This window comes from Silene latifolia, chromosome 1, assembly GCF_048544455.1.
Source record: "Silene latifolia isolate original U9 population chromosome 1, ASM4854445v1, whole genome shotgun sequence".
Classification (NCBI taxonomy): Eukaryota; Viridiplantae; Streptophyta; class Magnoliopsida; order Caryophyllales; family Caryophyllaceae; genus Silene; species Silene latifolia.
In genome coordinates, this window is record NC_133526.1 from 105,239,082 (window position 1) to 105,249,964 (window position 10,883).

General features: G+C 37.8%; 1 long non-coding RNA gene across 5 annotated transcripts; it reads left to right on the top strand.

The window, feature by feature from the left end:
• Positions 1-507: 507 nt before the first annotated feature.
• On the top strand, positions 508-4,089 carry LOC141608348 (uncharacterized). 5 transcript variants are annotated; one of them, XR_012526986.1, is made up of 7 exons: positions 509-630; positions 827-936; positions 1,011-1,079; positions 2,191-2,237; positions 2,981-3,043; positions 3,454-3,576; positions 3,914-4,089. It is a non-coding gene; the product is annotated as an uncharacterized LOC141608348 (long non-coding RNA). The 5 variants fall into 5 exon arrangements; XR_012526988.1 differs by having other exon boundaries at positions 508-936; positions 2,936-3,043; XR_012526985.1 differs by having other exon boundaries at positions 509-936.
• The last annotated feature ends 6,794 nt before the right edge of the window (positions 4,090-10,883 follow it).

The window sequence follows — 10,883 nt, forward strand, 5'->3', positions numbered from 1 at the left end:
AGTAGCTACCTTTGACCACTGTGATTCTCTTAAGACAGTTTGTGACTGTCGTTGACCACCATGGGTGGCGGATTAGGCGTCTAAAAGGGGGAGGCCGTGAACCTTAGGACGGAGATTGTAGCTTCACTAGTAGAAAAAACCTCTATCACGACACAGTTAGCGTGGCGGTTCTAAGAGAAACGACGCAAAAAGCCCAATAAATTGGTGGGAACACAATTTTTATGTATGTAGGAGGTCTATTATGGCGGTTTATGTAAGAACCGACGTGATAACTGATTCTTTTTATGGCGGTTCCAAATATAAAACGCAACTATAAGTTAATTATGGCGGTTATATGAACAACCGACGTTAAAAATGACGCTAAAAATTAAGAGTAAATGACAATTTTTTGGACTAAAAAACCGCCATTATTTATTTTTGCGTCGGTTTTAAGCACAACCGACTTTAATAACAAAGAAAAAATCACGGGCAAAACCCTTTACAATTCCCTTCTACACAATTCAGCGCATTGTTATTTGATTCATTAATCAATAGCAAATCTAATGCCGGCAACCGTCTATTTCCTTATCACGCCTCCGTCGACATCCGTGAACTGAGCATCTCCTTCACCAGACTCTTTCAATATCCCAGGTAAATTTCCACCTCATTGAGTCATTATTGCTCATCACCACCATAATCAATCTCACACAAAAATCAGACCTCCATTTTCAGTATCCATTAATCAATTTCACACAAATCTCTTCCACACACCCTTCATTTTCGACTTACTTTCAAATCCCTCAACCTCCTGTCTCTGATTTCCCCTAATTCCTCTCATTTTTGTTAGGGTTTCACAACAACTATCACCATAATTCGTATAATGACCATACTAGTATAGCACGGTTCCAGTTATCTAGGGTTTTAACCCGATGGTGGCATAATCTTTTGCGGCGCCAGGTACCTCAATTTCCTTCTCTTCTTTTCTCTTGATTTAGCTATTTCTTATAATTTTATTGGTGAAATTCGAGCAGCAGCGGCTTATGTTCATACAGATTCCTAAGCCGATTGTTGCGGTTTCTTATGATTTCTGAGCAGTAAAGGTAATTCTTCTTCTAATTTATAATCAATTCATGTTAGTTTTGTTTGATTTTTAGGGTTTATATGTTAGATTGTTGTTGAATAGGAGTAAATTTGTGAGTTGTACTGCTATAAATTGCTCGAACAGATGAACTATGTAAACATTCTAATCATTCGGAGTCCATTTTGTCTGAATTAGGAGTTTTTCTATGTTAATTGGTTTGGAATTCGATTTGGACTTTTCAATTTGGCCACACGTCTGATGCATACCCTCCTTTACTGATTCTAAGCTCATGTTTTTATTTTCATTTCAGCCTTCTTTTAATCGTGATTGATTCAAATAGTATGTTCATTTAAATGAATTTGGTCCACTGGGCAGACGTCTGCTATTTTTCCTCAAGGTCATATGGATTTTTATTATAGGGTTCATATTCTTACCTTCGCTGATTTGGTTTTCTCCAAAGTTTCGGAGAAAGGTTTTTGCTCTCTTATTAGGTTTTTGCTCTCTCATTTGCTTCAAAAAGCTGTCTTTATTTATGTTAATTTTCTCTTTGATTCTTATATTAGTATGTGTCTTTTATGAAGTCATTGTGCATTTTATTTAATGGTAATCCTCTTGTACTAGCTTGTTTGGATGAAACATACAGAAAGACCATCTACTGATTACACTACATGATCAAATCATCCTAACCTCTATTATATGTTCCTGCATACACTCGCCATCTTGCATTATAATAACCAGATTTTAGCACTGAGACGTGTCTATTACTTGACCTGTGCCAAATAAATAAGAACATATGGGATCATTTCGAATAGTTTTTCAGTGGCTTATGTAGGAAGTGATTTCCCCATAGCTTAATTATTCTATATCTTTCTCATCTTCCAAACATTGTACGTACCTACTTTTAATTTTTGAATTACTTCTGAAGCCCCTTATACAGTTATACTCCAATACGTCAGAACTTGTCGCAACTTAGATTTACCCCTTAAAGTGATACTGGCCCATTTCTACTGACTTTTCAGTTACTTGAATTGATCTTTTTAAGCTAATTACTTCATACTTTAGGTGTTGACTATGGATGTAGCGATTTAAGATATTTTAATTAAATGTTTTATGGCTTTGTTTAATTGCAGAAGGATTGAAGATAAGGGCTACAGTGTAGAGGTAGCTAGATTAGATGGTGAGTTTTTTTTTCCTCTCTAAAATTTGACAATTACCAATCACCATCTTACCTGCAATGCATATGCACGTCAGCTAATCTTTCTTGGCGCCTCCTTTGTTTTGTTATGTTCTCTAATGGCTATGCGCTTGTGTGAAAAGAAAGTTCCTTGGCAGTTCTCTAAACGTTTTTTTGGAGCTACAAATTATCTTTTTTTTTCAGTATTAAAAGAAAGTTAAAAATATTTTTCCACCTAAATACTTTGGAGAAGGAAAAGCTAGTCAACCTAGCCAGGCTTGGACTCGGATGCCTTACCATTCCGTATGGTCATATCATAATAGTTTACAAGGTTTTCATGTTAGTTCTTTACCGAGTTTTTGTGGGACTATATTATGTCAAAACCTTAAAAGCCTACACTAAAGCTTTACATATAAGCGTATATTGATATGATCAATGGTAACGTAGTCTTATCTAAGTACTGTAACGTTAAAACTTAAAAGTGTATAAGCGTGCTGCAGCTATTAAATTAGCTCATAAACTGTAGAAAGTGTAGAATTGTATCAAATAGATTTTGGTTGTTAGCTTCATGTGATTTCTCTAAAAGCTTAAATTATTTGCTAACCATATGGTCTGTATGTCTGTTGCCTTATTGCTTTACTTGAAGATCTTTGTGGTTTTATTGCCTTTGTATGATCTGTTAATTGTTTGTTACTCTTTAGACAGAAATATGTTCTCTGAGTCTGATTAAAATGGATGCTTCATAGGATGGGCACTCAAGAAATGCTAGACCTTCTGAAAGATGAAATAGTCTCTAAGCAGATGGCCAGGTAGCTTGACTTCCATTAAGGAGTAATTGCTTGACTAGTCAGACATGAGCAATGTTTCTTTTTACCCGTCCTTGTCTTTTTACTCATTGGGGACATTACATTCCCCTATGGCAGAGTTCTCTTTCGATAAGATTAAGTAACTTGTAGGAAGGAGGTACAGTTAAAAGGAACAATATTTCGAGAGAAGCCAGTAGTATTATTTTTTCTAGTAGGCAATGACGGGCATTGAATTTATGACATATAAATCAGAACTCTTTTTCCTCTGAGCATTTCTTAGAAATGAAAGAGTGTGCCTGGATATGTATGTACAGTCAAGCTTAATCTATGGTTGAAACTTTAATGGTGCCATTGTGTGATTTCTCTAAAAGCTTAATCTTTCATGTGATTTCTCTAAAAGCTTAATCTTTCAGGAACATTCAGTTTTTTTGGTCCGGAAAGCCAAAAGAGAGTTCAAAATGAATCAATGCTTTTGAGATCTGGACTCGGGAGGCTACTGCTCGTGGATGAGGCTACAACTCGTGGATTTTGACCAGGTTTTTGGCTGTCTATAACTAATATCTTAATTAGGGACTTTTTTAACCTCTTCCATGTATGTTGGAAACGAAAAAATGAAGCCAAGAGATTACCATTAGGTTGATTCTGATTATTCATGAATGCATTCTATTTAACAAGTTGATTTTCTTATATTAGTATGTGTCTTTTATGACGTCATTGTGCATTTCATTTAATGCTAATCATAAGGTGGATTGATTGCACCAAAAAAAAATCATAAGGTGGATCGATAGTTCACTATTTATAAAGTCCTATGTTGATTTTAATAATGTTATGGTTGTTTTTCTTACTACTGGTTTGCTAAATTTATTATTACAGATTCAACAATGTTGATTGACGAGATGAAAGATGTTAAAGAGGTGTGGGCTATCAAAAGTTTAGAGAACATGTAATGTTGATTAGTTTATTAACTAAGACGTGTATGTGATTATTTTGCACTTGGATGTATATTTTTTTTAACATCAGCAATACTAATTTGTTGGGTTGGATGATACACTCAACACAAGTTTGTTGGTTGCCAATCTTGCCATCCTCTTGTATGTAGTATTTGTTCATCTTGCTATTTGGATTGTCAAATCTCTAGGATATTGCTACCAAAATTTTGGTAGCAAATATTTTTTTTTATAAAATAACTACCTATGGTGACGGTTCTTCACCAAACAACCGACGTTATAATTACCTTTAATGGCGGTTCTGTACCAACAACCGACGTTATAATTACCTTTAGTGGCGGTTCTGTAATAACAACCGTCGTTATAGAGAACATGTAGTGGTGTAATGATATTATTGAAATACATATGGTGGCGGTTTTCAAACAATAACCGCCACAATAGGTGAGTTATAATGGCGGTTCTTCTCTAACAACCGTCGTTTTATACAAGTCTATAACGACGGTTTTGTTTCATAACCGCCACTGTAGGCGATCTATAGTGGCGGTTGTACAACCGCCACAAAGTATAAACAACCCCGTGATATACAACGCACCCAAAATCTGTAAAAACCGCCACAAAAAGGTCATTTATGACCGCCACTATAGGGGGTTTTTCTACTAGTGCTTGTGTGGTTGTCGTATGCACACGGGACCTGGGTAGCTGGTTAGGTCGGCTGTGGGAGGTCCTCATGGTGGTCATGGGGTGGTTTCAGGTGGTTGTTGGTACGGTGGGTGCTGGATGGTGGTGGTTGCAGCGTGTTTGTGTAATATATGGGTTGTGCGTCATTTCTAGGTGGTCGTGGGGTGTCGTGAGAGGCCGTGGGGTGGGACCACCGTGGATCAAGGGAGACCACGGTGGTGGCCACTGGTGGTGAGAGGAGTTGAGTACGTGGTTGTGTCGGGTTTAAGGGGGTTGGTTAGGGCGTGTTTGTTTAGGTTTGTGGGGGCGGTTTGAGTGGTGGTTAGGGGTTGTTGGGAAGTGTCGTGGTACATGCTAGTGGTAGCTGGGATGGGTGGTGTCAATGGTGTCCTATGGTGGTGTGTGAGGTGGTTGTAGCTAGTAGGAAGTCGTGTGTGCTCTGTTTTTCGGTATCGTCGCGGTTCGGGTATTGTGGTGGTTTGGCGCGCTTCTGGTGCCACCGTGTGTCAGTGGTGACCACGGTGGTTGTGTCTCGAGTTGGGGTGGCAGTAACATGGGTTGTTGAGTCGGGTTTTGGGCTGCTCACATACGGGTTGGGTATGTGATATAGGATGTGGGGTATGTTGTTTGGATTGGTGTCGTGGGCTGTTAGGGCGTGGTATGCTGGTTGTTGTGGTAGTCGTTGCAAGTGGTTGGGAGACCGGTAGTAAGGACTCACGGTGGGGGATGGGTTGGAGTTGAGCCGTGTGTGGGTAGAGTCAAAACACGGGTTTTGTTGGGTGTTAGTCGTGGTACACGGGTTATGTATGGTTGAGGTTATTTCACGTGGTTGGTCGTGGGTTTTGGGTACTTGTTTATGGGTTTGGGTTTATTTAGCTAATTGTGCGAATTTTTACATAATAATAATTGGAGCGGGAAATAATTAATATAATGAAATTACAATTAAGTAAATTAGTATAATGAATTAAATAAGGAATAAGTAATTATATTATAATATCTTGTTAGGTGACGATTGCTGAAGGAACTATTATTACTTGGTTCGCGTGCTTGTTATTCGGATTTTTTGAAGGAAGGTTTTGGATTATTATTTCGCTTGCATGACTCGGATAGCTATTGAGGTAGGATAGCTACTCAATCACTTTAATGTTTACTTGAATGATATTATCTGATTGTATTGGTTGAATTAATTGGATTTCTGATGGATGATATATGGTTGTTGGTTGGTTGCTTTGAGATGATTTAATTATTGACTACCTCAGCTCGTGACTGAGATGATTTTATTATTGACTACCTCAGCTCGTGACTGAGATGATTATATTTATTTGGTTTCCCAGCCTCGTGTCTGGGATGGTAAGAATAATATTGTTTGCATATCATATCATGAGCATGCACTTGCATTGGTTTCCCCAGGCTGGTTCTGCAGGACTTGTCTCTGGGATTTTACTGAGATTACCCCGGCCAGGGATTGGCGGGATGAACGGGAGTGTTGGAGGATTGATCATGAGCATGCATTACATTTGCATTTAATATTGTTCTTGTATTCGTTTATTGTTGTTGTTTGGCTATTCCTACTCAACCTCGTGGTTGACAGTGTATTCGTGAACACCTGTGGTGAACCATAATGGGGAGCAGATTTGACAGGTACTAAAGATTAGCTGACTTGGGAGCTATGGGATGCGTGAGGACTTGGCCAATCTACCTAGAAGTCTAGACCACATAGATTATGAGATCACTTTATTTATTTCCGCTGTGAGTTGTAATTATTTTATTTTTAAGTTTTAGTTGGTTAAGTTGTAATAAACATGTAATTTTTAAGTTTTAATTTAAAGTACATTGTTTTGTTGTACTTTGTTAATCACTACCTTGGGAAACCGAGATGGTAACGCTCTCATTTACTTGGGATGTCTAGCTAAAGACTCCTGAATAAACGGGGGTGTTACAAAGTGGTATCAGAGACTGTTAGGAGCCCCTCTTAGTGCGGTTAAGAAGCGCGCCTTAATTCGTACCGTGCCCCTTCCAGTTTTGAACTGGTTACCTTGAGAGATATTACAGTGTGGGGTAATTTAAAATGAATATTGTTTATTTTGTCTTGGAAGTTTTGTTGCCTTGCTTGAATGTTGTTTTCATTGATGACTGCGGTTACGGGTTGTGTAACCTTGTTTTACGGAGGAGGGATATGATATGATTTCTTTTAAGCATTGTTATAAGCATGTTGATATGAGGAAAGTATGTTGGCATGTATGTGGAAGGTGTGAATATGATTAAACATGTAAAGTATTAATTATTGTGTGGAATTGTGAAGAATGTGATTTTGGTTGATTTCACAAGATTTTTACCCTTGATTGTTTTGGCTGACATTTACTTCCTGTTTAAAATTCTAATACGAGATTTTATGTGTGATACCCTTGTAAGTTAGCTTTCGTATGCCACCGGTCTCATATTCAAATAATATACGGTTTAGGAGAACTAAATAATTTAGTAGACAGTGGTCAGAATATTCCTGTACAGTTATAATTTTGTCCCATGTTTTTTTAAATATTTCCATTTAAAAACTAGTTAATGATTTGTTATAATTCCAACTCTATTGTTCAATAAACTCATGTAAGTTTTCAAATTGTTAAGCCACGTCGCAATTTAAATTTCTGTCAATTAATAGTGATTTTTACAAGTTGACCTAAGTTTCTGACAAGTTGCTGTAAAATTTCTGTTTCGACCAAATAATTTGTAAAATGCATTATAAATTGACCTTATGAGTTTTTGATTTAATTCTTTTTCTCATGGTTTACTAACTCTCTTTATTTTCTAAAAATGTAGGTTCTCGAGAAGTAATTGTATTATTATTTATTTATGATTTTTAGAAGTTATAACATGTTTTCCTAGCCTTGAAAAGTATAAGTTTTGTTTCTTATCTCTTGCACATTGATATTTTGATGTTGTGAATTCTGTGAAGTAGAATGACATGTCTAGTGATATGCGGAATATGTTTCCCTAAGCCTATATATATGTTCACATTAAATGCATCCATGTCTTAGTTAGATATCATTATGAAGAAAAGATTAAACTAAACAATTGTGCGTATTTTGTTATAGATTGTTATTTAGTCTGGCAATTTATTCGTCGATAGCTAAAGTAATAAGTTGAGGTTTAAATAAAAATTAGTTCAAATATCTTATATGATTAGTTTTGCTATTTAGAAGTAAATCAAAGATTTTGTTATTCATTACTTGGAGTTGTGTTGGAAAATAATAGTTGACTTGCGTTACGGTGTGTGTTCTTTACTTTGTGGCATTACAATAATGATTTGGTTGTTCCTATTGTTTGTTATCTCGAACTTCGAGGACGAAGTTTATTTTTAGGGGGGAGGAATGTAATACTAAAAATGTTTTGAGTTATTATTGTGATATCTTGTGATAAAATTGGCGTGATTGATAATCGTAAATAGGTAATTGTGTTATAATAAGTTGGATGGTGCTTAATTATGTGGATGTTTATAAGTGTTGTGGTATTAGTTGTGGGCGAACTTCGGGACGAAGTTCATTTTAAGGGGGGAAGACTGTAATACCCCGTAGCTTGATAATAATTTATGTAATTTAAATAATTAATTAATGGGATTTCTAATAATAATTGCAAATAAGACGTTAATTAAATAATAAAGTAAGTAAGCGGGTCAGAATTGGACTTAAAAGCTAATTAAGCCTTGGGCCGTGTGATGTAGATAACTGGGCTGATTATATTAAGGCCTAATATGAGTAGTAGTCGAGATTTGAATCGGGATTTAATAATAAAATAATAAGTATAAAATAATATGGTAATTCCTAATAATAATCGGAATAAGGCAATAGTTTCCTAATTGGCCTGATATACTCTCTAATTCTAGACTATAAATACCATGATAGCTGAAACATAATTGATAAAAATAGAAGAAGGAGTTTTAAGAGACGGAAAGAGCGAATAAGGCGATAAAAGGTAAGATCGTCTGAACTAATGTTTATATTGTCTTAATAATTTAAGTTAATGTTTGTACACCGTATATACCACCATGATTAGTACCATTAACCTTAGTAGCTACCTTTGACCACCGTGATTCTCTTAAGACTGTTTGTGACCGCCGTTGACCACCATGGGTTGCGGATTAGGCGTCTAAAAGGGGGAGGCCGTGAACCTTAGGAAGGAGATTGTAGCTTGCGTGGTTGTCGTATGCACACGGGATCTGGGTAGCTGGTTAGGTCGGCTGTGGGAGGTCCTCATGGTGGTGATGGGGTAGTTTCAGGTGGTGGTTGGTACGGTGGGTGCCGGATGGTGGTGGTTGCAGCGTGTTTGTGTAATATATGGGTTGTGCGTCGTTTCTAGGTGGTCGGGGGGTGTCGTGAGAGGTCGTGGATAGGGGTGGGACCGCCGTGGGTCAAGGGAGACCACGGCGGTGGCCACTGGTGGTGAGAGGAGATGAGTACGTGGTTGTGTCGGATTTAAGGGGGTTGGTTAGGGCGTGTTTGTTTAGGTTTATGGGGGCGGTTTGAGTGTTGGTTAGGGGTTTTTCGGAAGCGTCGTGGTACATGCTAGTGGTTGCTGGGATAGGTGGTGTCAATGGTGTCCTATGGTGGTAAGTGTGGTGGTTATTGCTAGTAGGAAGTCGTGTTTGCTCTGTTTTTCGGTATCGTCGTGGTTCGGGTATTGTGGTGGTTTGGTGCGCTTCTGGTGCCACCGTGTGTCAGTGGTGACCACGGTGGTGGTGTCTCGAGTTGGGGTGGCAGTAACATGGGTTGTTGAGTCGGGTTTTGGGCTGCTCACAGACGGGTTGGGTATGTGATATAGGACGTGGGGTATGTTGTTTGGGTTGTGTCGTGGCCTGTTAGGGCATGGGATGTTGGTTGTTGTGGTAGTCGTTGCAGGTGGTTGGGAGGCCGGTAGTAAGGACTCACGGTGGGGGATGGGTTGGAGTTGAGCCGTGTGTGGGTAGAGTCAAAACACGGGTTTTGTTCGGTGTTAGTCTTGGTACACGGGTTGTGTATGGTTGGGGTTATTTCACGTGGTTGGTCGTGGGTTTTGGGTACTTGTTTATGGGTTTGGGTTTATTTAGCTAATTGTGCGAATTTTTACATAATAATAATTGGAGCGGGAAATAATTAATATAATGAAATTAAAATTAAGTAAATTAATATAATGAATTGAATAAGGAATAAGTAATTATATTATAATATCTTGTTAGGTGACGATTGTTGAAGGAACTATTATTACTTGGTTCGCGTGCTTGTTATTCGGATTTGTTGAAGGAAGGTTTTGGATTATTATTTCGCTTGCTTGACTCGGATTGCTATTGGGGTAGGATAGCTACTCAATCAATTTAATGTTTACTTGAATGGTATTATCTGATTGTATTGGTTGAATTAATTGGATTTGTGATGGATGATATATGGTTGTTGGTTGCTTGCTTTAAGATGATTTAATTATTGACTACCTCAGCTCGTGACTGAGATGATTTGATTATTGACTACCTCAGCTCGTGACTGAGATGATTATATTGATTTGGTTTCCCAGCCTCGGGTCTAGGATGGTAAGTATAATATTTTTTGCATATCATATCATGAGCACTTGCATTAGTTTCCCCAGGCTGGTTCTGCAGGACTTGTCTCTGGGATGTTACTGAGATTACCCCGGCCAGGGATTGGCGGGATGAACGGGAGCGTCAGAGGATTGATCATGAGCATGCATTGCATTTGCATTTAATATTGTTCTTGTATTCGTTTATTGTTGTTGTTTGGCTATTCCTACTCACCCTCGTGGTTGACAGTGTATTCGTGAACACCTCTGATGAACCATAATGGGGAGTAGATTTGACAGGTACTAAAGATTAGCTGACTTGGGAGCTATGGGATGCGTGAGGAATTGGCCATTCTACCTAGAAGTCTAGACCACATAGATTATGAGATCACTTTATTTATTTCCGCTGCGAGTTGTAATTATTTTATTTTTAAGTTTTAGTTGGTTAAGTTGTAATAAACATGTAATTGTTAAGTTTTAATTTAAAGTACTTTAGTTTGTTGTACTTTGTTAGTCATTACCTCGGGAAACCAAGATGGTAACGCTCTCATTTACTTGGGATGTCTAGCTAAAGACTCCTGAATAAATGGGGGTGTTACAGAGGATGTCGGTTTATTGTGGGTTCTGGGTTGTTTTCGTGGTGGTTATTACACAGATTATGTGGGTAATTCATGGGGATT